The following is a 23,239-nucleotide window of genomic DNA, read 5'->3' on the forward strand; positions in this document are numbered from 1 at the left end:
CAAGTGTTAAGTCATCTATGTAATGAAATGTATAGTTTACTTGTGTTTGATGAAATGTCACAGTTATAGGCCATTCCGCAATGTGATTTCAGCACAGAGACGTAAATGTGGAACCAGGTATTATCAACACAGATCCTCTTTAAATCCTACCTAGTACAAATGTAATAGAAAGTTCTTGGAAGTGAAAGATGGTTTGTAATTCCTAGCGTACATATCGTTCTCATCATGTGCCAGGTAGTGTTTTCTAAGGTCTTCCTGTAATAATCCACATAACCCTCAAATGAAGCCTAGGAAATAGCTGCTGTTATAGTCTCTCCCTAGAGATGGGGGGAAGAAGGCACTGAGAAGTCCAGTGACTTATCCAGTGATGTGCACCTAGGCTAGCTAGTTAGTTAGATGCAGAATTGGGATTCCAGTCTATCGTTGGTAGTGTTGCCTATGAAAGTTTGTTCTCTTAAAAAATAAAGGACAAATAAACAGACCATCCAAACACACAAAAAAGATAATAATTTCAAAGTGAAGTTTCAAGCTAACCTTCTAAGTTTGGGGGGAAATGTGACAAGGCTTAGCATTTTATTGGCTGTCCCCGCCTCCCAGTTAGGTTCTATGAGTTGCTGAATTGTATACTGTATCAGAAATGATTATCTGACATTAATTAATAAAGGGAAATGCAGGTCACAGATATTATGTTAAGCGGTTCTTTGGCTTCAAATGAGGTTACACAGATAATTCATTCAATGGGATTTAGATTTAGATGTTTTATTAACATGGGTTGTTTTGTTCTGATGGATGGGAAAAGGGCTACCTCACTTTCTTTTTCAGTTCCTCTCTTTAAAAATAGGTTTTCTAAAAGAATCTTAAAAAGGCATATCCTAGACTTCCCATAATAAGAAATCCTAGGACCTTTTTTCACACAAAGAGCAGAAAATGTTCCATTCAAAACCAAATTTCAGTTGTTATTTAGAAAAAGTTATATTTCTAAGAGTGACTAGAGAGTTCTTTCAATCACTTGACAGAAAGCTTAATTTATATTGAAGTACAGTTTCTTGTTCATGTTGACTATATTATATTTTAGATAAACATGATTTAAATGAACAGACGTGGCATTTACATTTTACAAAATGTTTAATAGTTAGGCTCCCCTTCCTCTCAGATTTCCTCCAGTATTTTCACACAGCTTCTCTGTAGGACCAGTGCAGAATGTTTTTAGGCGCTTATGAGTTGTCGTGATGTAATTCAGAGTATTCACCATAAATACAAAAGAGATTTTAATTATCTACCACCTCAAATTGACTTTATTCACAGCTGAGTTTCCTTTTTCTTGCAAAGTTGTTTTTTAAGCAAATACAGAATAATTTAATTAATACTGTGACATAGGCTTTAATGTTTTAATAATTCATACTATTTCTTAAAGCACTGGTGAAATCTACCTCTCAGATTTCTTTCTGAGTCCTTATCTCTATTGTAATTCATGGTTGTTTGTTGTCTCTTAACATTTTTTGTTTTATATGCCCTCCAATAATGGCTTGACCACATCTTTAAAAAATAAAGTGTAGAAATATTTTTATAAATCAGAATATAAAGGAATTTTAAGAAGGAAACTTTTCTTACATACTTACATTCTGCTAGTCCTTAAGGTATACATTATTCTATCAAATTTGTACTCCCCTCAGCTTGGATGAGAGAAATTGTCCACATTTTATCTTGGAAATTTCTGAGACTTGTGGAGTTTAATCAGTGTCATGTAAGAGGGCAGGTTGCTCTAGAATATGAAGCTGGGACTATATATTCCTCAGCTCTGTCCTCTTTAATGATGCAAATGGAACTTCTTGATCTGGTGAATCTCTGATTTGTTTTTCATTCCCTGGCCAACTGGCAGTGTTTTCCAAGTTAGTCTGTTTTCATTTTGGAGCAGTTATCGTGCCCAGAGTAAAATAGGAACGTTTTAGGTGTACAGAAGCAAAATATATGGCCTTTGTCCCACCCACATCTTTTATGTAAGAAGAGAAATGGAGAACAAATGTTAAGTTACATAAATGGGATTACAAAACAATGTAACCACACGTACAGAATAAGGTATTGTAGCAGGTGCACGGTGTGGGAAGGTGAGGGACACTGGGCCGCATGGCGGTCGCTCTGCACACTCTTGACCTTGTGGCTGTCTTGCTGTGACATCTACTACTCTGCTGTGTTTTCTAGATCATTACAATGGGAGTAGCTAGAAATGAAAGAGAAACACAGGGTGTCTTTTGTGGATGGGACTCAATTGCCACAAAGACAGAAAAACAACTGCTAGTTACATCTGAGCTGGAAGTGTCCTGAGAGTGCAGGCTCTTACTGGGGACTACTGCACTCCACACCCAGTCCAGCTAGGTTATCAGTTTTCCTGCCCTTGTTGATCAGGAAGAAGCCGTAACGTGGGTTTATACGAAGTTCTGAGTAAATTCTTAGATTTTAATTTACCTACTAGATGTTAATATATTATATCTGATAGATTCTCTAATTGAAGTATAATACCTCATGTTGAGGAGGTTTTAAGAAATGGTTAATGGTTACTGCTTTAATATAAGGATATTATATACTTTTTAAGAGTAGTCAGTTGCAGGTGCCTTGGACACAGAGAAAAGATGCAGGGTTATTGAAGTAAAGCCTACCTTGTGGACGCTTTATTCTTTTTTTTCTTTTTAAATTTTTATTAATTGTTTTTAACATCAAAAACATTTTATATTGGGGAATAGCCAGTTAACAGTGTTGTGGTAGTTACTGATGAACAGGGAAGGGACTCAGCCATGCATATGCAGGTATCCATTCTCCCCCAAACCCCCTTTCCATCCAGGCTGGCACATAACATTGAGCAGAGTTCCATGTGCTATATAATAGGTCTTTGTTGGTTATCCATTTGAAATATAGCAGTGAGTACATGACCATTGCAAAGTGCCTAACTGTCTCTTCCCCCTGGCAACCATAAGTTTGTTGTCTAAGTCTGTGAGTCTCTTTCTGTTTTGTAAGTAAGTTTATTTGTATAATTTCTTTTTAGATTTCACGTATAAAGGATGTCATATAGTTCTCCTTTTCCTTGTCTGACTTACTTCACTCAGTATGATACTCTCTAGGTAATTTAGAAAACTCAGCAGTGGCCACAGGACTGGAAAAGGTCAGTTTTCATTCCAATCCCAAAGAAAGGCAATGCTAAAGAATGCTCAAACTACCACACAGTTGCACTCATCTCACATGCTAGTAATGCTTAAAATTCTCCAAGCCAGGCTTCAGCAATATGTGAACCGTGAACTTCCAGATGTTCAAGCTGGTTTTAGAAAAGGCAGAGGAACCAGAGATCAAATTGCCAACATCTGCTGGATCATCGAAAAGCAAGACAGTTTCAGAAAAACATCTATTTCTGCTTTATTGACTATGCCAAAGCCTTTGACTGTGTGGATCACAATAAACTGTGGAAAATTCTGAAGGAGATGGGAATACCAGACCACCTGACCTGCCTCTTGAGAAACCTGTATGCAGGTCAGGAAGCAACAATTAAGACTGGACATGGAACAACAGACTGGTTCCAAATAGGAAAAGGAGTATGTCCAGGCTGTATATTGTCACCCTGCTTATTTAACTTATATGCAGAGTACATCATAAGAAACGCTGGGCTGGAGGAAGTGCAAGCTGAAATCAAGATTACCGGGAGAAATGTCAATCACCTCAGATATACAGATGACACCACCCTTCTGGCAGAAAGCGAAGAAGAACTAAAGATCCTCTTGATGAAAGTGAAAGAGGAGAGTGAAAAAATTGGCTTAAAATTCAACATTCAGAAAACTAAGATCGTGGCATCCGGTCCCATCTGCTACTGCTGCTGCTAAGTCACTTCAGTCGTGTCCGACTCTGTGCGACCCCATAGACGGCAGCCCACCAGGCTCCACCGTCCCTGGGATTCTCCAGGCAAGAATACTGGAGTGGGTTGCCATTTCCTTCTCCAGTGCATGAAAGGGAAAAGGGAAAGTGAAGTCGCTCTGTCGTGTCCGACTCTTAGCGACCCCATGGACTGTAGCCTACCAGGCTTCTCCGTCCATGGGATTTTCCAGGCAAGAGTACTGGAGTGGGATGCCATTGCCTTCTCCGATCATTTCATGGCAAATAGATGGGGAAACAGTGTCAGACTTTATTTTTCTGGGCTCCAAAATCACTGCAAATGGTGATTGCAGCCATGAAATTAAAAGACGCTTAGTCCTTGGAAGGCAAGTTATGACCAACCTAGACAGCATATTAAAAAGCAGAGACATTACTTTGCCAACAAAGGTCCGTCTAGTCAAGGCTGTGGTTTTTCCAGTGGTCATGTGTGGATGTGAGAGTTAGACTATAAAGAAAGCTGAGCGCCGAAGAATTGATGCTTTTGAACTGTGGTGTTGGAGAAGACTCTCGAGAGTCCCTTGGACTGCGAGGAGATCCAACCAGTCCATCCTAAAGGAAATCAGTCCTGAATATTCATTGGAAGGACTGATGTTGAAGCTGAAGCTCCAATACTTTGGCCACCTGATGCAAAGAGCTGACTCATTGGAAGAGACCCTGATGCTGGGAAAGATTGAGGGCAGGAGGAGAAGGGGACGACAGAGGATGAGATAGTTGGATGACATCACCGACTCAATGGACATGGGTTTGGGTAGACTCCGGGAGTTGGTGATGGATAGGGAGACCTGGCGTGCTGCGGTTCATGGGGTTGCAAAGAGTCGGACACGACTGAGCGACTGAACTGAACTGACTGAGGTACATCCATGTTGCTGCAAATGGCATTATTTCATTCTTATTAATGGCTGAGTAATATTCCATTGTGTATATGTACCTCATCTTCCTTATCCAGTCCTCTGTTGATGGACATTAGGTTGCTTCCATGCCTTGGCTACTATAGACAGTGCTGCATGAACATTGGGGTGCATGTATCTTTTCAGGGAGGGCTCTTTATTGTTAATATCAACTTGAGTCTGATCTATTCTTCCTGTTCAAATTCCATCTCTCTACCTCGCTAAGACATCTCTTCTTTTTCTACTGTGTGGTTTTGTTATATTGAGCTTCTTCACATAATGCAGTTAGAACAATGCCTAGCACTTAGAACATTGCTTTTTCAAAATTAGCTTTGCTCTTCCTCCTTTTCTTCCCTCTCCTCATGGTCGGCTTCTATTCCTCATTTCTCTAATTCCTGTTCCTAGTCTAGGTTGAGTTACATTTCTGAAAATTTCAGATTAGCATCTCAACAGCAGTTCCCAGTTGAGCTCTACCTGTTGTCCAGACCATAGACTCTACCCTTTCTCTCCTTTTTTCCCTCCTGATGTTTCCTATCTATTTTAAGCCTTTAAAGTTTTAACTTACACTGCCACAGGGTAGAGGCAAGCCTTCTTTCCTGAGTAGGAGCCCAGTAATCAGTTGAAATCATCTTTAATAGTGCACGCGTGCGCACACACATCCATACGTACAGTCACTTAAAAAAAGAAACTCACAAGGTAACCACAAATGATCTGACCAGGCATTGGGTAACAAAGTAGAGATAGGCAAGAGTGGTCCAGAGAGTTGAGGTTACTCCCCTTTATGTTTTTTCCTTTCTAGCATTGTAAGAAGAAATAAATATGATGAGAGCTAGAAACCTTTTAAAAAATAATGGATTAGCACCTAAAAAGTCAATTTCCTAGGATTTCTCCCTCTTGAAAAGCACTGAGTATTTTTACTAAAATGTCTTTTCTTAAATGTTTTCATTGTGATTACTTCCTCACTTCCTCTTGCTTACACCCTGTCAAGCCTCCTCCTAGAGGGAGAAGAAAGAAATGAAAGAAAGAGAAGGACATTTATTCTTAAAATTTGTTCCCAACTAGAGCTTTGCACAAATTGTTAGTTGGGAGCACAGAATCCTAGAGGTTCTGAGGAATAAAAAGCACCAAAAGAGATGTGAACAGTGATTAAGCATGTTATCTTTAGACTCCAACAGGTAATCATTTGAATATTTCACCTTCTTATCACATATCCAGTGTACGTTGCCTTTGTCAAGAGTTGTTGTCATTGTTGGTAGGCATCTGCTAAGGAGATGAGAGAGTGATTTTTGTAAAAGGAGGGGCTCTCTGTCACTCATTTATTCCAGAGGAGCACTTTGTGAACATTTATGTTTCTAAATTTGTGAGAGTAAACTTGGTGAGAAAGAGGGAGAAAAATCGCTCAAAATATCACCAAATGAAACAAGTATTATGCTATGGCATATTCAAAACTGCTGTTTTAGCAGTGTTGTCTTTAATTTAGAATATTTGCCAGGTAGATTACATAACGACTTTAGTACTTCTTTTCTTTTCTTTTTAACTGATTGCTCTAGCAGTGGCTATAGCAAATAAAAAGTTAAACCCCAGTCCTCAGATCTGTGTGTCTTACATTAGAAAAGGCAGGACTAAAACAGACTTGCATAGGAGCCAGTGGGCAGTTCATCAGAGTGGTCCCAGCCAGTGGCTGTGAGACCTTGGCTATGCTGTTTCTTTTTCCTGGACTCAATACATCAGAATCCGTAAGATTACAAAGAGAAGTCCATTGTGACCCTGCAGTTAATCTTAAAAAAACAAAACCCACGAATGACCATTTAAAATGCACATCATTTGGGCGTCACAAATGCTTTGGGCTTGGAGGAAATGAAGTGTACAGTGTAAGTGCTGCTGCATATGCCTGCTCTGTGTCCGGCTCTTTGTGACGCTCTGGACTGTAGCCTGCCAGGCCCCTCTGTTCATGGGATTCTCCAGGCAAGAATACTGGAGTGAGTTACCATTTCCTACCCCAGGGATCGAACCTACATCTCTTGCATCTCCTGCACTGGCAAGCGGATTCTTTACCACTGCACTGCCAGGAAAGCCATAGAGTAAGTAGCGTATCCCTAAAGCAATGATTCTAATATCTGGCATAGTGTAAATTCCCCACTCGTTTTCTGTCTCTTGCCTGGAACATCTCTGGAAGTCTTTTCTCAGTTTCATGGATAATCTCGGTTAGTAAGGTAACAGTTAGCATTGGGGCACAGCAAGCGTTCACCAGAGGAGGAGCAATGTGGAGTTGAGCCTGCGAGCCGGAGGGTGAGCTCTGCCTTTGCCCACTTCTTTTCTCAGTGCCTTGCCAGTGGGGCCTTCTGGGGTGAAAATGAAAATCCAATATGAAGTGAACACATACAGTGTATACACACAAAGTGGGCATATTAGCATTTTTGAAAAATGGGACCTGCAGTCACTTTGAATGGCACAGTACATCAGAAGTGGATCCTGTCATTTGAATTCAGTATGATACTAGACTCAGCACTAGCCAGCTGACAGTGTCATCCCTGATTTTGAAAGAATCTTGTTATTTATGCAAGGGAGATTTTACAGTTGGGAAAAAACAAATCCAGTGACCTGCCTAATTTCATAGGAATTACTTGGTAGTACAGATGCAGTCCAGTGGAGAGTTCTCTTGCCCATCCAGCCCCCTTTTGTGATAAGTGCTTTTGTATTAGTAGATGTGTGCATGATATCTTTCTTAACCTTTATAATCAATCTGTATACATCTAGTTAGGTATCCTGAACTGAGATTAACATGAGCCCCGTGCTGAGATGCTGAAATTAATAATAATATTTTTCCTGTACATTGTTCTTGAGTCTCCTAAAAAGAAGTTAGAAAATAACACATGCATTTATACACTTAAGAATCTGTGGGGGCCCAGAGACCTTCTGTGTTTGTTATCTCCTACCCCTTACGAAGTTCCATTGTTTTGTGTTGGTATCCAGTATTCAGAATGGTAGTCCTAAGGAGCACAGGTCTTAAATCACAGAGGAAGAGGAAATTATCTTCAGATTCAGATTGTCATATTTACTAAAATAGGACATTATGGTCATACATTTTAGGAAGTCTTTGAATAATAAACAATGAACCAAATTTATCATCTCAGGAGCAGGCTGATGGTGCTTTGTTATGTACTTGCCACTTTGCAGACGTGAAAACCTGCAATTCTGAAGCTCGATGCTTTTTCTAAATAGACACCATGAGTAGCTATGAGTACACCTGCCGTGTGGTATCATCAGGACTCTGGGGTTCGTCTCCCTTTGCTGGGAGGCCTCTAATTCTGTTCAGTATTGTTCCGTTGGTCGCTGCTACCTGAGAAAATTCAGTGGAGCGATGAATTTTCTAGTTTAGAGTCTCTTCTGGGAATATTCTCCCACCACTGAAGTTCCCCTACCTTTTCCCCTCATCTACTGGAAGCGGCACACATGTTTTCCATATTACTAACCGCTTCTGCTTCCTGAATGGCAGAGGGATTTTAGTCACTGCAGAAGCATCTTCTCACCTGGGGTTCTGAATATATATTTTTTCCTTACAATTTAATGACTGACTCACAGTGCTTCATGAGCCTTTTCCTCATGAGCATCCGCAGTCGGGCTGACTGATAACATGTGTCCCTCATCCCCACCCCCGCGCCCCTAGCAGATAGCTATACCTGGTGTGACATTGCTTCTACTCAGCCCACACTGGCCTTCACCTTTGATATTTCACATGCAGTGGGAAGTCACCAATGGTGTAAGGCAAAGCTGCCCTTTAGGAGAAAGGAGCCTGGTAGTAAAGGATAGGATGAATTCCTGTGAGGAAGAACTGAAACTTGGTCAGGAAAAGCTCCAAGGGTGTACAGGCAGATGCTTGCACCCAACTCCAGTTTTTCGATTTTTCATACTGTTCTTTCTCCTGTAGTCCATATGAGTCACTGAGGACACAGGTAAGTCTTAATTTCCATATTTCACCCTATTTTTTAAGAAAAGAAATGTAGCTAGGATGAACACACAATTTGGGTTCATGAACACCTGCTGAACTGGCTCTGCCCTCCTTAATTCATCCATAGGAAGTAGTTGGTGGACTGCGTGTAAAATTCAGTATTTCTACATCTTACATGAAATGAGGAAGAATTCTACATAACCAACCTGATCCTTTAGTTCCATCAAGTTGATTCCCCAGAAAACAAATGAATTTTGATTTACCTGTAGTTGTGTTGGTAAAAAAAAAAAAAAGTGTCCCGGACTTTAAAGTAAGTAACCTGGATTCCTAATGAATCGTGGTCTGCTCTCAGATGGTCTAATTCTGGTGCCAGCTTTTATCATCCTGAAAGCTTCAGGCATCCCAGTTTCCAGGGGGCTTAGGCTTCTGCCTGGCTCTGGGAACCTTCTTGCTTTGTTTCACCCACCAGAGAAAGCAGTCGAAGTCCAGCTCTGGTACTAGAAGTCTTGCCTCCCACTAGGGTATCCCTAAGCGGAGGGCATATTCTTTGCCTAGGCTTTCAGCTATACTAATGTTTAGTTTATATAGTGTAAAATGGCACCAGCAATGAAAAATAAGTATAGTCATTTATTTTGCTGCCTAATTAGAGACTAACACAGGTAGATGGTTCCTGTGTAGCCCTGGAATCTTTGGGCCACCCAAAAGACAATCAAACTAGTATGAGCCATACTGGAGTTTATTTTCTCACATATCTGGGAAGTCCAAGGCCGCAACCAGCTCTGGGCACATCTGGATGGGAGATTTATATGATGTCATCCAGAAACTTCTCTCTTTCCTTTGTTTCTACTTTCCTTCTGTGTTGGCTTCTTCTTTCAATTAGGACCTTATGTGATGGCAGAGAAGGCCCTCGGCAGCTCTGGCCTTCATCACTTTAACAGCCATCGTTCCCCTTTAAAGAGAATGTTTCTTTCCTGATAGCATCCTATGACCTGATGGTGGAGGGTTACTTGCTTCAACTGGAGAGAGACTAGGCCAAGATTAAGGTTTGTTGTTTTGTGGTGTTTTTTCACTCATTTTTTTCAAACCCAAGCCTCAAAAAGTCCTACCTACTCATCAGAATTGTTGAATATGCCAGTAAGTAGCATTCACTCATCACAACCACAAATATGTGTTGAGAATCAATTCTATGCCATTCATTGGAGTAGATTCACTAACTACAGGGGCTTCCTTGGTGGCTCAGTCAGTAAAGCATCCACCTGCAGTACAGGAGACCCATGTTTGATCCCTGGGGTGGGAAGATCCCCTAGAGAAGGACATGGCAACCCACTCCAGTATTCTTGGCCTGAGAAATCCCATGGTAGAGGAGTCTGGTGGGCTATAGGCCAAGAAGCCTCAAGAATCAGACACAACTTAGCGACTAAACCACCACACCACTAACTATAAGAAAAATCACAAATTTTTCTCATTCAGAGTTTATATTATCACAGAAATGATGGCTATAAGAAGGTGGAGTATAAACAGTTCTGTAACTGAGGGAAGCACCCATGGGGACATGGGGGCAGTTCCAGGCAGAGAGGGCAGCCTGTATAAAGGTCCAGTGGGGAGAGAGGGTAATTAACCAGAATAATTTCTTATAGATGCCACAGACATAGTCAGAGGTCAGGATCGCAGAGGTTGTTGAGGCCAGATCATCTGAGAGTCTTTTCCTTAGGAAAGCATTTTTACTTTCATCTTAAGTGCCTTGGGGAGCTATTGAAGGGTTTGATGCAGGAAAGTGAAATGAGGAAATTTCTATTCTGGAACGAATACTCTGGGCTGGTGCACTTGGACTGGAGAAGGACAGCACTGGAGTCTGAGCCACATTTAAGCCATTGAAGTAATCCAGGTGAGATGATGAAGGGAGTACAGAGTTAGTGGCAGAGGTAGTGGGTTATGTATGCAGAGCTGAGCAGTAGTAAAGCAGTTTGGTTGTTGTGTGTTGTTGTTTAGTTGCTATGTCATGTCCAACTCTTTCACAACCCCATGGACCACAGCCTACCAGGCTCCTCTGTCTGCGGGATTTCCTAGGCAAGAATACTGGAGTGGGTTGCCATTTCCTTCACCAGGGGATCTTCCTGACCTAGGGATCAAACCCACATTGGAAGGTGGTAATTGAAGGCTCAGGGGTAGAGGACTCATTTCAGGTCCTACAGATGACCTGACTTTGTCTTCTTTGGATACCCAGGGTCCCTGTGATCTCCATTCTGCTATTAGCAAAAACTGATTAGTAGATTTTCTGTATTTATAAAAACATGAACATGAGAATGCTCATAATGGACAACTTTATTCATAATTGTCATAAAGTGAAAACAGTCCAAATGTCTATCAGCAAGATAAATAAAATGTGGTGTATTCACACTATAGACTTATTTAGCAATAAAAAGAATTGAAGTACTGATACATGCTACAGAATGGATTAGCCTTGAAGACATTATGTTTGGTGAAAGAAGCCAGTAATAATAGGCCACGTATTGTATAGAATAGGCAAATTGGTAGAGATAGAAAGGTTAGTGGTTGCCAGGGACTGGGCTGTGGTCAGAGAAATTTACAGAGGTTGCTAATGGGGTTTCTTTTCAGAGCGATAAAAATGTACTAAAAGTGATGGTGGTGTTGATTATGCGATTCTATGAATGTATTGAAAACCTCTGAATTGTACAAATTGATACCATTTGAATTGTATAATATGTGAATATCTGAGTAAAGTTATTATTAAAAGTATGAATATGGGAGTAAAGTCACCCTTAATTTATCTAGAAAACAGAAGACCAGCTGGTAGAAACAAGCATATAAAATACATCAAGAAATGAACAATGAGAAGATAGCATAAAACTGGAGAAAAAGCCCTTAAATGTGTAGCAACAGGAGAAATGGATAATGTATGATATATTCATAAAAAAGAAATGACAGTAAGAATCCTGCTGATTAACAAATGCATATAAAATATTAATAACTTAAGATGCGACCTAAAATTAGCATTTGTAGAACATTTAGTATAGGAGTAAAATATCTTAACTCTTCAAGCTTTAAAACTACTATTAATATATTACAAAAGAACACTCTTTAACAAGGATATGAAACAATATAATAGAGTTTGGAAAGATTTTATTTTAACACTCAGAGATTTGGACTTGTTTAAAATACTTCCAGGGTCAGTTTCATTTAACTGAAAAGTTTTAGCATCTTGGACATCTTCAAAGATGAATCCTTAAACAATTTCTTACGTAACTTTTGTTTTTTTGAAAAGGAAATATTATTATTTGGGACCCCAAAAAAGGCAAGAGATGATGATGCAGAGCAAAAGTGTAGAGTGATAGAAAGCATGCTCTAATTAGGAAAGTATATAAAATTACAGATCAGGGTATAGTGTTTCATCTCTTAGGTGACTTCTGTCAGTTACACTTTTTTGCAAAAATATTCTGCAAACCATTTTGGCCCTTTTGTCTCCTTTTGTTTTTATATGATTGCTGGGCTAATCAGGAAAAAAAAAAAAAAAGTCTTTTAAGGAAAACAAGGAAATGGGAATTTCCCATGGTTGGGATTGGGGAATAAGTGTGGAGTTGGAGAAACTCTGTAAGATCTGCCTGGAAAGAATCTTAGAAATTATTTTAATGCAAGACATTTTCACTTTAGTATATTTATCATTTTGTTATTGATTCTCAAATTATTTTACTTGTAAAATGACACAGAAAAATATTAGGGAAAATGTCTGTCATAATACAGGATGAAAAATTATCAGCAAATTTAAAATACCATGTATCTATTGATGACATCTGTATTTTTAAAAGGTCTGCATATCAGAACTTTAGAGAATTGTTTTGAAAATTTTAAGGGTACCTACATTTAAAATTTGGCACTCAGAAAGCTTTGCTGCAGTATTTTTTAATTTGCTTCTAAAATCCCCTCAATTTGCTATTCTTTAATGTTAATCTTTTTCCCCTTATGAGCAAGTCCCTCATTTTAGAGGCTGGAGGATTTATTTGTGTTTCCTGAGAATTTCCTTTCCTTATCTTTTTAATTGCAGTGCTGTTATGGGTCGTGTCCTAGATTTCTTTCTTTCCATTTAATTTAAGCATATCCATTTCACATTAGTATCGTGCCTCTTTTTATCTTGGAGGAACCTATTTTTAAAAAACACCAAGTTGGAATTCTCTGCATGTATTGTAAAATTATCCTATCTAAGTTAATGGCCAACGTTGAAATATGTATGTAATAATTAGGGAATCATCAATAGAAAGAGGAACAATTCTAGATTTTTTTTGCTGAAGTCTTTTGAGTCAGGATTTTACATTATATTTAAGTTGACAAAAAGCTCTTTGGAAAGTTTAATGTTACTTTGAGCAGAGTGAGCTTATTTTTTGGCCAAAATATTTCAGCCACACTATCAGCTACACAGCTTTGATGATTTTCAAAGGTGTTCTTATTTAAGTATAAGAACCACCACCTATGTGTCTATCAATCTAAATAGGATTTTTGTTGCAAGTTTTTTTTTTTTATAAATTTATTTATTTTAGTTGGGGACTAATTACTTTACAATATTGTAATAGTTTTTGCCATACATTGACATGAATCAGCCGTGGGTTTACATGTGTTCCCCTTCCTGGACCCCCCACCCACCTCCCTCCCCATCCCATCCCTCTGGGTCATCCCATTGCCCCGGCCCTGAGCCCTTGTCTCATGCATCGAATATGGAATGGTGTTCTGTTTCACATATGATAATATACATGTTTCAATGCTATTCTCCCAGAACGTCCCACCCTCACCTTCTCCCTCAGAGTCCATAAAATTGTTCTATGCATCTGTGTCTCTTATTCTGTCTCGCATATAGGGTTATCGTTACCATCTTTCCAATTCCATATATATGCATTAGTATACTGTATTGTTGTTTTTCTTTCTGGCTTACTTCACTCTGTATAATGGGCTCCAGTTTCATCCATCTCAGTAGAACCGATTCAAATGTATTTTTTTTTAATGGCTGAGTAATATTCCATTGTGTATATGTACCACAGCTTCCTTATCCATTCCTCTGCTGATGGACATCTAGGTTGCTTCCATGTCCTGGCTATTGTAAAGTGTGCTGCGATGAACATTGGGGTACACGCGTCTCTTTCAATTCCGGTTTCCTCGGTGTATATGCCCAGCAGTGGGATTGCTGGGTCATATGGCAGTTCTATTCCCAGTTTTTTAAGGAATCTCCACACTGTTCTCCATAGTGGCTGTACTAGTTTGCATTCCCACCAACAGTGTAAGAGGGTTCCCTTTTCTCCACACCCTCTCCAGCATTTATTGCTTGTAGACTTTTGGATAGCAGCCATTCTGACTGGTGTGAAATGATACCTCATTGTGGTTTTGATTTGCATTTCTCTAATAATGAGTGATGTTGAGCATCTTTTCATGTGTTTGTTAGCCATCTGTATGTCTTCTTTGGAGAAATGTCTGTTTAGTTCTTTGGCCCATTTTTTGATTGGGTCGTTTATTTTTCTGGAATTCAGCTGCAGAAGTTGCTTGTATATTTTTGAGATTAATTGTTTGTCTGTTGCTTCATTTGCTATTATTTTCTCCCATTCTGAAGGCTGTCTTTTCACCTTGCTTATAGTTTCCTTTGTTGTGCAAAAGCTTTTAATTTTAATTAGGTCCCATTTGTTTATTTTTGCTTTTATTTCCAATATTCTGGGAGGTGGGTCATGGAGGATCCTGCTGTGATTTATGTCGGAGAGTGTTTTGCCTATGTTTTCCTCTAGGAGTTTTATAGTTTCTGGTCTTACGTTTAGATCTTTAATCCATTTTGAGTTTATTTTTGTGTACGGTGTTAGGAAGTGTTCTCCTAACACTGTACACAAAAATAGAACACTTCCTAACATTGTTGCAAGTTTTTAAAAATTAGAGAACATGTATTCTGCTGTTTGGTCACATTTAGTTCTCTGCAGAATTGTCAATTAGAGTCTAATTCTTTGTGTTGGTGTTCTAATTAATTGGGAAAGGGAAATTTGCTTTGAAGTCTGTGTGAAACATTAATTCAAAGTTTCTTTCATATTTGCTTCACTAAACTTGTTCCTCTTCAGTCAGCTCGGATTTTTTGTTTGTTTTTAAGATTAGAGTAATACTACATTGATTTAACTCATTTTAATATATCAGATTCCTAGTAAAATAGTTTAGATGGGAGTTGATTGTATGTACTGCCAAATTACTCAGTTTAAAAATAGGACTCAGGGTCTTTTTTTAAATATTAAATTCTTATATATTGAAAATGGAATTCAAATTTGCATGATTTTATATAATATTTTTAGGTCTACAATTCTTTTAGATGGTAAACTGCAGCTGTATTGTTGCTTTCTTATTTCTTCTTAAAGACTGTGTTTTACCCTTTGATATTTTCACATTACTCCTACTGAATTTATAGTGATGATTTCAATTTACTGGGAATTTCCTGTGATTAATTAAGGATAGAATTTGGCAAGTGAAATTTGATAACTGTAAAGGAGAGAAATAGACCTAAAGTGAGAGAATTTTAGAAAATGGCATATTTGGCCTTTTTTTGAATTTTGGAGTGGTTGCTAATTTAAAATCATCAGAACTACAGATCAATCTACTGGTTTGTGAAAGAACCTTTTTATTAACCATGTATGGGCTCCTTATATGCAGATGTTTTAATGTGTTTAATTGTATTGTAGATCTGTTTGGTCTAACTGTGACAGTTCTCCAGCCCTGAGTTCCAGTCGTGGAAGACAGTGCATCAGTGTTTCTCTTGTGAACATTAGAGGTGAAATGAGTGGAAATTAGTGAGCATCTTGAATATAAGTAGAGTTCACTTAGTAACAACAAAATTGAGGTCCTGAGTATGAATTCTTTTCAGTTCACAATCTTTGTGAATTGTTGGGTTGCAAGCCATCAGTATTTTCATGTAGGAGTCTTAAGAGTTAGAATAATTGTTACATTCTAGAAGTAGTGTCTTTGGGAGAATTATTTTGGGGGAGGTTTAATCCTCTTTGGAAAAGACCCTGATTCTGGGAAAGACTGAGGGCAGGAGGAGAAGGGGATGACAGTGGATGAGATGGTTGGATGGTATCATTGACTCAATGGACAAGTTTGAGCAAACTCCAAGAGACAGTGAAGGACAGAGAAGACTGGCATACTGCAGTCCATGGGGTCGCAAAGAGTCAGACATGACTTCATAACCAAACGACAACAACAGTCTTTTTCCTAAATATATAAGGAAGTATTATTTGCTTTACCATTAAAGACTGTTCATAATATGAATGTGAATGGATTTGGGGATAGAGTTCTTGTTGTGCAAATTTATGATTGGATATGCAGAAATCACTAAGAGAATTGTTTAAGAATGACATAACATAAAAGAATTTTGTGACTGGTAGTAAATAGAAAAATATACTGTAAACTTTTGAACCTATTTTTAAAAAACACCAAAAACTGGATTTGTGTAAAGCCAAGCACCTACAGATGGCACGATTTAGCGTATAGTCAGCCCTCCCACTTCATAGCAGTTATGATCTGGTTACACTCCATACTCTGGGAACTTCAGTGTTTTAATGGGGTAAAATTGTATCTAAATTGCCTTTTGGGTGTTTGTATGTATTAGAGAACCATGTAGTACCTAAAATATTCAGCATTTTACAAGTTTTTATTGTTGCTTTAGTCTAATGTTTCCCTGAAATACGTTTGTTCGGCATAAAGTTATAAGTTAAAACCATTTAGACTCAGATTTCTGAGATGTTTGCCAACTGTCTTAGGCTTCTCTTAGCATTTAAAGAATTAAAAGTATATTTTGGCAGCCCATAAATAGGTACTGATTAATCTCTTTGTCTACTTCAGTAATCTCAGGAGATTTAGAATCAAGAAGTATTAAAAGCAGTACACAGGTCAGTTTTAAAAATAGAAAACATCAGAGATTAAGTTATTTTTCTAATAAAATGCATAAATAAGTAGCTGTATACAATGAATATGTTGGTTTGTAATTAATGTATATCTCTGTTAATAATTCTGATGGCCATTACAGTGACTTTTAAAAAACTAGGAATGAAAGAGCAATTTTCTTCATTTTTTCATATGTGTTTAACAAATCTCCATGGACTGAACAGTAAAAGGATTACCATTTTACATCTTTAAAGAGGATTTCTATTTAGGAAACTAGAATATTCTCTTTTTTTCAAACATTAAACATTCAGTTTAATGCTACTTTCCATGATATGATTGTCAAAGAATTGAATCTATATGATGGTTTCTGCCAGTGACCTAACCAGTAAGCAAGCTGCTCCTTTTCCCGTGTCCCTCTTCACTTCCACCCTCCTTGATCCCCTCATTTGAGTTGATTTGTAATCTGACTCTTGTGACAGATGTTAGGAGGTGGAGCAAAGGGATTCTCTGCTTTTAGACCCAGAGGTTAACAGACTGCGCTATTAAATCTATGGTCAGAAGAAAGTTTCTCTAGCCTTTTTTTTTCAATTGGAAGATAATTACATTACAGTATTGTGTTGGTTTCTGCCATATATCAATATCAATCAGCCACAGGTGTACATATGTCCTCTCCCTCCGGAACCCCTCTCCCACTGGAACCCCCCTCCCACCTCCCTCCCTGTTATGAAAGGAAAAGCTCAGGATAATAGAAACAAAAATGACAAAGAAGACTTAGGGAAGAGTAGAAGAGATGTGCAGATAAGTCAGACAGACACTACTAAGGATGTTTTGGAGGAGGGGATAGGCTCATCGTGTTGAAGCACGCACTTTGCTTTGACTGAATGTGGCTTAATTTCTGTAAACAGCTCTCCTTCTGGGCTGAATGTGTTTTAGCCATGTCTGTACCTGCAGCAGGATACGGGTGATGGAAGTTTACAGGCAGTTTAAAGATGGGAGAAGAGAAGTGAAAAAGCTTGAAGTTTCAGAGACTGCAGAGTGTATGAAGTTTGAACACATTCTGAAATACATGAAGAGACAAAAAAATGTGTCTTCACAACTCTTTATTTTTCAGCTCTTTACAACTAAATTTCTCTAAGTTGGAAATCAGTTGACTCAAAATACATGTACTTTGTTTCTTTCAGTAGTTATGCCTGTGTGCAGAATCGTTATATTTTTCCAGTCTCCTTATTCAGTTTGTAGAATCTGTCTGAAATCTCTTCTGCGAAGAGTAAAGGGCTTTAGCTGGGAACTTCCTTGGTGAGGCAGTGACTCGGGAACGAGGGTCAGTCCTGCCGGTTTAATGTGTAGAAGCCATGTTTGCGGACACATGGGTTCAGAAGCAGACGGTCTTCAGTCATTTGGGGTCTCCGTGACGTTTCTGCCCCTCTCAGAGTGTCCAGGACCCAGTCCCATTGTGCGTTACTCACTCTTTGTTTGGAGCTTGGCAGAACAGAGAGCTGGCATGATCCTGGTTTTAGTTTTTGATGTTGAAAGTACTAACATGTAAGCTCTGGAAAGCATTTAATCACTGTAGTTTCTACACAGGCAAGTCCGGGGAGAGCAGCTTTTAGTAATTTACAGTGTAAGAAGTTGAGTATTTGTTCTCCTAAAATCGTACTTTACTCAAGCGTTTAATTTAAAAAGAGGAAAGAGCGTCTCAGTTTTCCCATTAGAGAACACAGAAGAAGGCGCATAATGACTGCTTATTACATAAGTGTAACAGTTTAAATTTACAACCAGGGTACCAATTACAGGTACGTTTAGTCAGTTGAAACGTGTAAAAAATTAATATTAATAAGCTCAGTCTCCTTGACAGTACTCTGGTGCTGACTTTGCCTCATTTCTTTGAGTGTATTATTTTCTATTAACTCAAGAAAAAGACAGCACACACCTGTCATTTACTGTACTGCATCTTGTTTATAATTAGGACCAGTTTATTTGAGAGACAGCAAAGAGAGGATTTCTCCTTGCTTCAAGGAAATGTTTAAAAAATTTAAAAAAGTATATGCCTGGGTTGCTTTGTTTAATGGGCCAAGATATATTTTTCAACATGTATCTTCCCTCTTACTGCATATTACAAATAAACACAATTTTAACAAAATCAGCACTCTGAAGTGCATTCATAGATTTTTAGTTGCTTATTTAATCTGCTTTGAAAACTCCTACAAAGCAGATATTCCATTGTAAATAAATATGGAGTAGGTAATTCATCATTGTTGTCTTTTATCTAATTGCTCATAGGTATGTGTTCCAAATAAATGAATTCAAGCATAATTTCATACAGCGTTCTTTTTTATCAACCGCACAAGTGTGTTTATTTGAACTGACAGTATTGACACTCTGTTGGCTAAGCAGGTTTCAAAATAAATTTTCTTGTGTGCCACGGAAGCCAGAGTTTCTTTGACAAAAACAACTGTAAATATTTAATTTTAATTTTTAGTTGTTGTAAAAAGAGGTCAGGGTGCCAAGATGGCAGGAAAGTCTAAAGTAGAATTTTTATTTTATTTTTTTTTAATTTTAAAGAAAATTTACATAGCAAGGAAGTACAGGCTGTGTGAGATAGCTCTGAACATAATTCTAGATGTTGGGATATGATTTCTGTCAGTGAGAATCATCCATCCTGTGGTAGTAAGTAATTTGCATGTAGGTGCTGATACTGTAACCATCTTTATTTCTTAGCATCTTTCTTTTAGAGCTGGAAGGGGCCCTGGAAATTATCTAATTCCTTTAAAGTTAAGGCCTATAGTTAGTAAACAATTTTCTGGCTCTTGCATAGTTACTTATGGGCTGTGCTGGGACATGAATCCTGATTCTCACCTTCACAGTTCAGTGGCTCATGTTATCAAACCATGGTGCTTCCCTGATTGTTTTTGTAAAGGAAACATTTTCACTGGTTGCTGTTAATCAAACAAAGTGGTATGTGTTGAATCTGGTAAAATTTGTAATTGAAGTTTTGGTGAATATGTGTTATATGTAACACATGTTTTATGTATAACCTAAGGCACCCTGTGATGGACAGGGAAGCCTGGCGTGCTACAGTCCATGGGGTTGCAAAGAATCAGACATGACTGAGCAACTCAACTGAACTGAAGGCACCACAAGTTATTGGATTGGAAATTAAAGTTTCAGCATAGGCATATCTATGAGTGTTTGTTTTTTTGGTTTTTTTTTGAGGATGAATTTAGATTGACAGAATGTAAATATATGTGTTTTGTATATTGGTTACAGTTATCATAAGCGTACCTATGTTTACTTTGAAATATATGAACTCAATTTGAAATATTATAGCACTATTAAAATTGTATTTCCAAAAGCTGAAATAATGAAAAATACTTTGTGATGCTGTTCGATGAAAATGAATGGTAGGATTCATTTTTGTACGACTGATTTTTCAAAATTATGTTTTGTTAAAAATTGTTAATTTTTGTTAAATAGTATCTTCAGAGAGTAGAAATATGAGTGTTTCCCTTCTTTCCTTACTTTGCACATTTTTTCCTAGGGAACACTTTTTCCTGTAAAAAACATTCAACCTGTTAGGAATGAAATTATAAGTATTTGTCCTAACAGATGAACTGAGTAGACAGCTAATATCATACTTAACAGTTTTTAAGCTTAAAAGAATCTACTCAACCAGAAAGATACTTGCTCAACTTACTGTTAAATTATTAAAAGTATACTTACAGCTTATTCCTCTAGTAACTGGTGTTACTTCCTCTTAAAAGTAGAGAATTTCAAGAGGGAGGGGACATTGGTATACCCAGGGCTGATCCATGTTGATGTATGGCAGAAACTAACACAATATAGTAATTATCCTTAGATTAAAAAGAAATAAATTTGAAAAAATAAAAGGAAAATAAAGTACAGAATTTGTATAGAATTCATATCAGCTGTGCTGTTTTACTAACTCATTTCATGCCACAGCCCTTAGGAAAACGTGGTGCTGATGGTGGTGGTCATGGTGGTGGTTATTCTTTCTTGAAAGAAGAACCTGAGGCATGGAGGTGTGAAATAATTTTTTCTGAGGCAGCACATCTAGTGCAGCTACTACTTGAACATCTGGTACCGGCGCCCATAACCTTGAATATTATGTAGCAGTTACCTAGGTTTTGCGTTGTGGTGTAGAAACGTGACCTACGAAGAAATAGTCAAACTATGACTCGTGTAAGATTTTGCCAACAAACTGAATGTGCAAATTTCTGTTTGCTGCCATATCATGTAAAAGTCGCTACTCTTTGAGTGTCAATAAATTTAGAGGATATGCTATAGGCTAAATGGTCTGCCAGAAATTAGCTTTCAGGAGTGAGTGTAGCTAAAATAGAGATGTAGTGGGTCTGGGGCACTGCCAAAGTGGGGAGGGGGGCCTTGAATCTTAAGACAGTCAGGACAGAGAGATGGTGGTTCCAAGAATGGGCTCCAAATGAAGATCACAAGAGCAGACTCCAAATTGTAGAAACTGATTTCCTTGAAAGCTGCTTCTCATCTGGGCAGCTCTACCAAGCAGGAGCAGCAAGGATGTATAGCAGAGGTTAATAATTCATCTGAGGAACCAGGTAGGCAAACCAGTCAGTCATTAATGTATTTCTATGTTTCCCACTTCAAACAGGAAGTCAAATAGAAAATGATTTTATGTAAAAGGAAGTAAAAAGTTTATTGAGATCATGTTTATTCTAAAGAGCAATTTTCTTGTTCTCTATTCTTTTCCAAGCACCATTTTCATTGGTCCTTTACAAGGGTAATAAATATTTACTGTTTGTACTTAACTTTATGTGATAAATAGAATGATAAAGATATTTTAAATATAGAATACTTTCATGACCTTGAGATTATTACTTAGCATATAATTAAAATATTTTAATTGGCTGGTTTTCTAGGTCCTCTTTTCTTTCATATGTTGGTCAAAGATGTCATCTCTCTCACCTGGCAGAAAGGGAATGAATCTTTATAAACACTTCTTGTGGGAGGTGAGGATGTTGGCATCTGTTGAGAATAGCCTGATAGTTATTGAACTAAGTGATAAACACTAGACTCTTGTGTGTGTGCATGCTAAGTCATTTCAATCTAAAAAGTAAAAGAAGCAAATGAAGATAGCAAAACAGTCTCACATAGAGAACAAGCCACGGGTTACCAGAATGATGAGGAAAGGGGGGAGGGGCAAGATAGGAGTATGGGTTAAGAAATACAAACTACTGTGTAGAAAATAAGTAAGCGACAGCATATATTAATACAGCACAAGGAATATAGCTGTTATTTTGTAATAACTTTAAATGAAGTATAAGCTATAAAAATAATGAATCACTATGTTGCACACCCAAAACTAATGTAATATTGTAAATCAACTATGTGTGCTCAGTCCTGTCTGACTTTTTGCGACTCTTGGGACTGTAGCCTGCCAGGCTCCTCTGTCCATGGGATTCTCCAGGCAAGAATACTGAAATGGGTTGCCATGCCCTCTTTCAGGGGATCTTCCCAATCCTGGGATTAAACCCGCATCTCCGGCATTGGCAGGTGAGTTCTTTACCACTAGCACCGCCTGGGAAGCCTAGACTCTTCCTTACATAATGACATGTCTTTTCCTAATTTACTCATTCTTCATAACACCTTAGACAGGTGTGAATATTTTCATTTTATGGAGACTAATGAGAGAGAGAGAATTATGGCCAGAGGTAGTATAGTGGAGCCTAAGTTAAAACAAGACCTTCTGACTCCAAGTCCATTGATCTTGTTGGGTAGAAATATACTTCTCAAGAAAATGTTGTCATTATTCAAAGCTTCAAGGATAAGCATTAATTGTTTTTGGTCAAAAAATTAGATCATATAACCTTTTCATTTCAAAATTAGTTTAACCAGAGAATCTTTATTGAACTCCGACCACTGCAAAGTACTGTGTTAGCTCCTGTGTGGGGAAAAATGAATCCGTTCCTTTAAGAAGCTTATAGCATAGTCAAGATTGACATACAGACATTAACAAAAAGACCAAGGGGTTTTAATTCATTGTAGTATGCATAGGCATCCCATCAGTGCCCCCAGGGATATGTCTCCTGTCACATGCCTACATCCAATCAGTATTTGAATGGATGAAAGAATCCAAATTAGGACCCTTTGATTAGGGAGGGGGCTTAGGGGGGGTAGGGAGATAAAACTTGTGACCAGTCTTGAAAGATAGCTAAGATTTAGATACTGGAAGAGAGGTGATGAATGTTTAGTGGTCTCAGCAAGACACACAGCTTGAACGAAAAGGAAGAAAAGGGAACGAGCAAAGCCAGAGAGCCCTTTGTATAGGGGAGGAGGAGAAGGCCAGCTTTGAGACCTTTAAATGCTGGGTTAAAAGCCTTTTCCTTTCATTCTCCAGGCAGTGGCTGCCATCAGAGATTGACATCTCAGGATCTGATGAGTGAGATTACCAAAGTGACATTGTATGCTGATTGCTTTGTTCCTGATGCCCAGGGTGAATTTAGGGGGGAAATGGAGAAGCCAGAGGAAGAGAGGCGAAGTCTTGGTTTAAAACAGTGGACACCACGTCCCAACTGGACCGAGGTCCTGACAC

General features: G+C 38.3%; 1 protein-coding gene and 1 long non-coding RNA gene across 24 annotated transcripts in view; one reads left to right on the forward strand and one right to left on the reverse strand.

Annotated features, from left to right (window-relative positions):
* Positions 1–23,239, forward strand: part of NCOA2 (nuclear receptor coactivator 2) — a 428,580-nt gene that overhangs the window by 253,848 nt on the left and 151,493 nt on the right. The window lies entirely within an intron of this gene.
* On the reverse strand, positions 8,490–12,280 carry LOC145510472 (uncharacterized). Its single transcript, XR_014057049.1, has 2 exons — positions 10,826–12,280; positions 8,490–10,033 (listed from the first exon to the last, which is right to left on the reverse strand). It is a non-coding gene; the product is annotated as an uncharacterized LOC145510472 (long non-coding RNA).

The sequence above is a fragment of the Giraffa tippelskirchi genome, chromosome 6 (genome assembly GCF_054371585.1).
Source record: "Giraffa tippelskirchi isolate mGirTip1 chromosome 6, T2T-mGirTip1v1.2.pri, whole genome shotgun sequence".
Classification (NCBI taxonomy): Eukaryota; Metazoa; Chordata; class Mammalia; order Artiodactyla; family Giraffidae; genus Giraffa; species Giraffa tippelskirchi.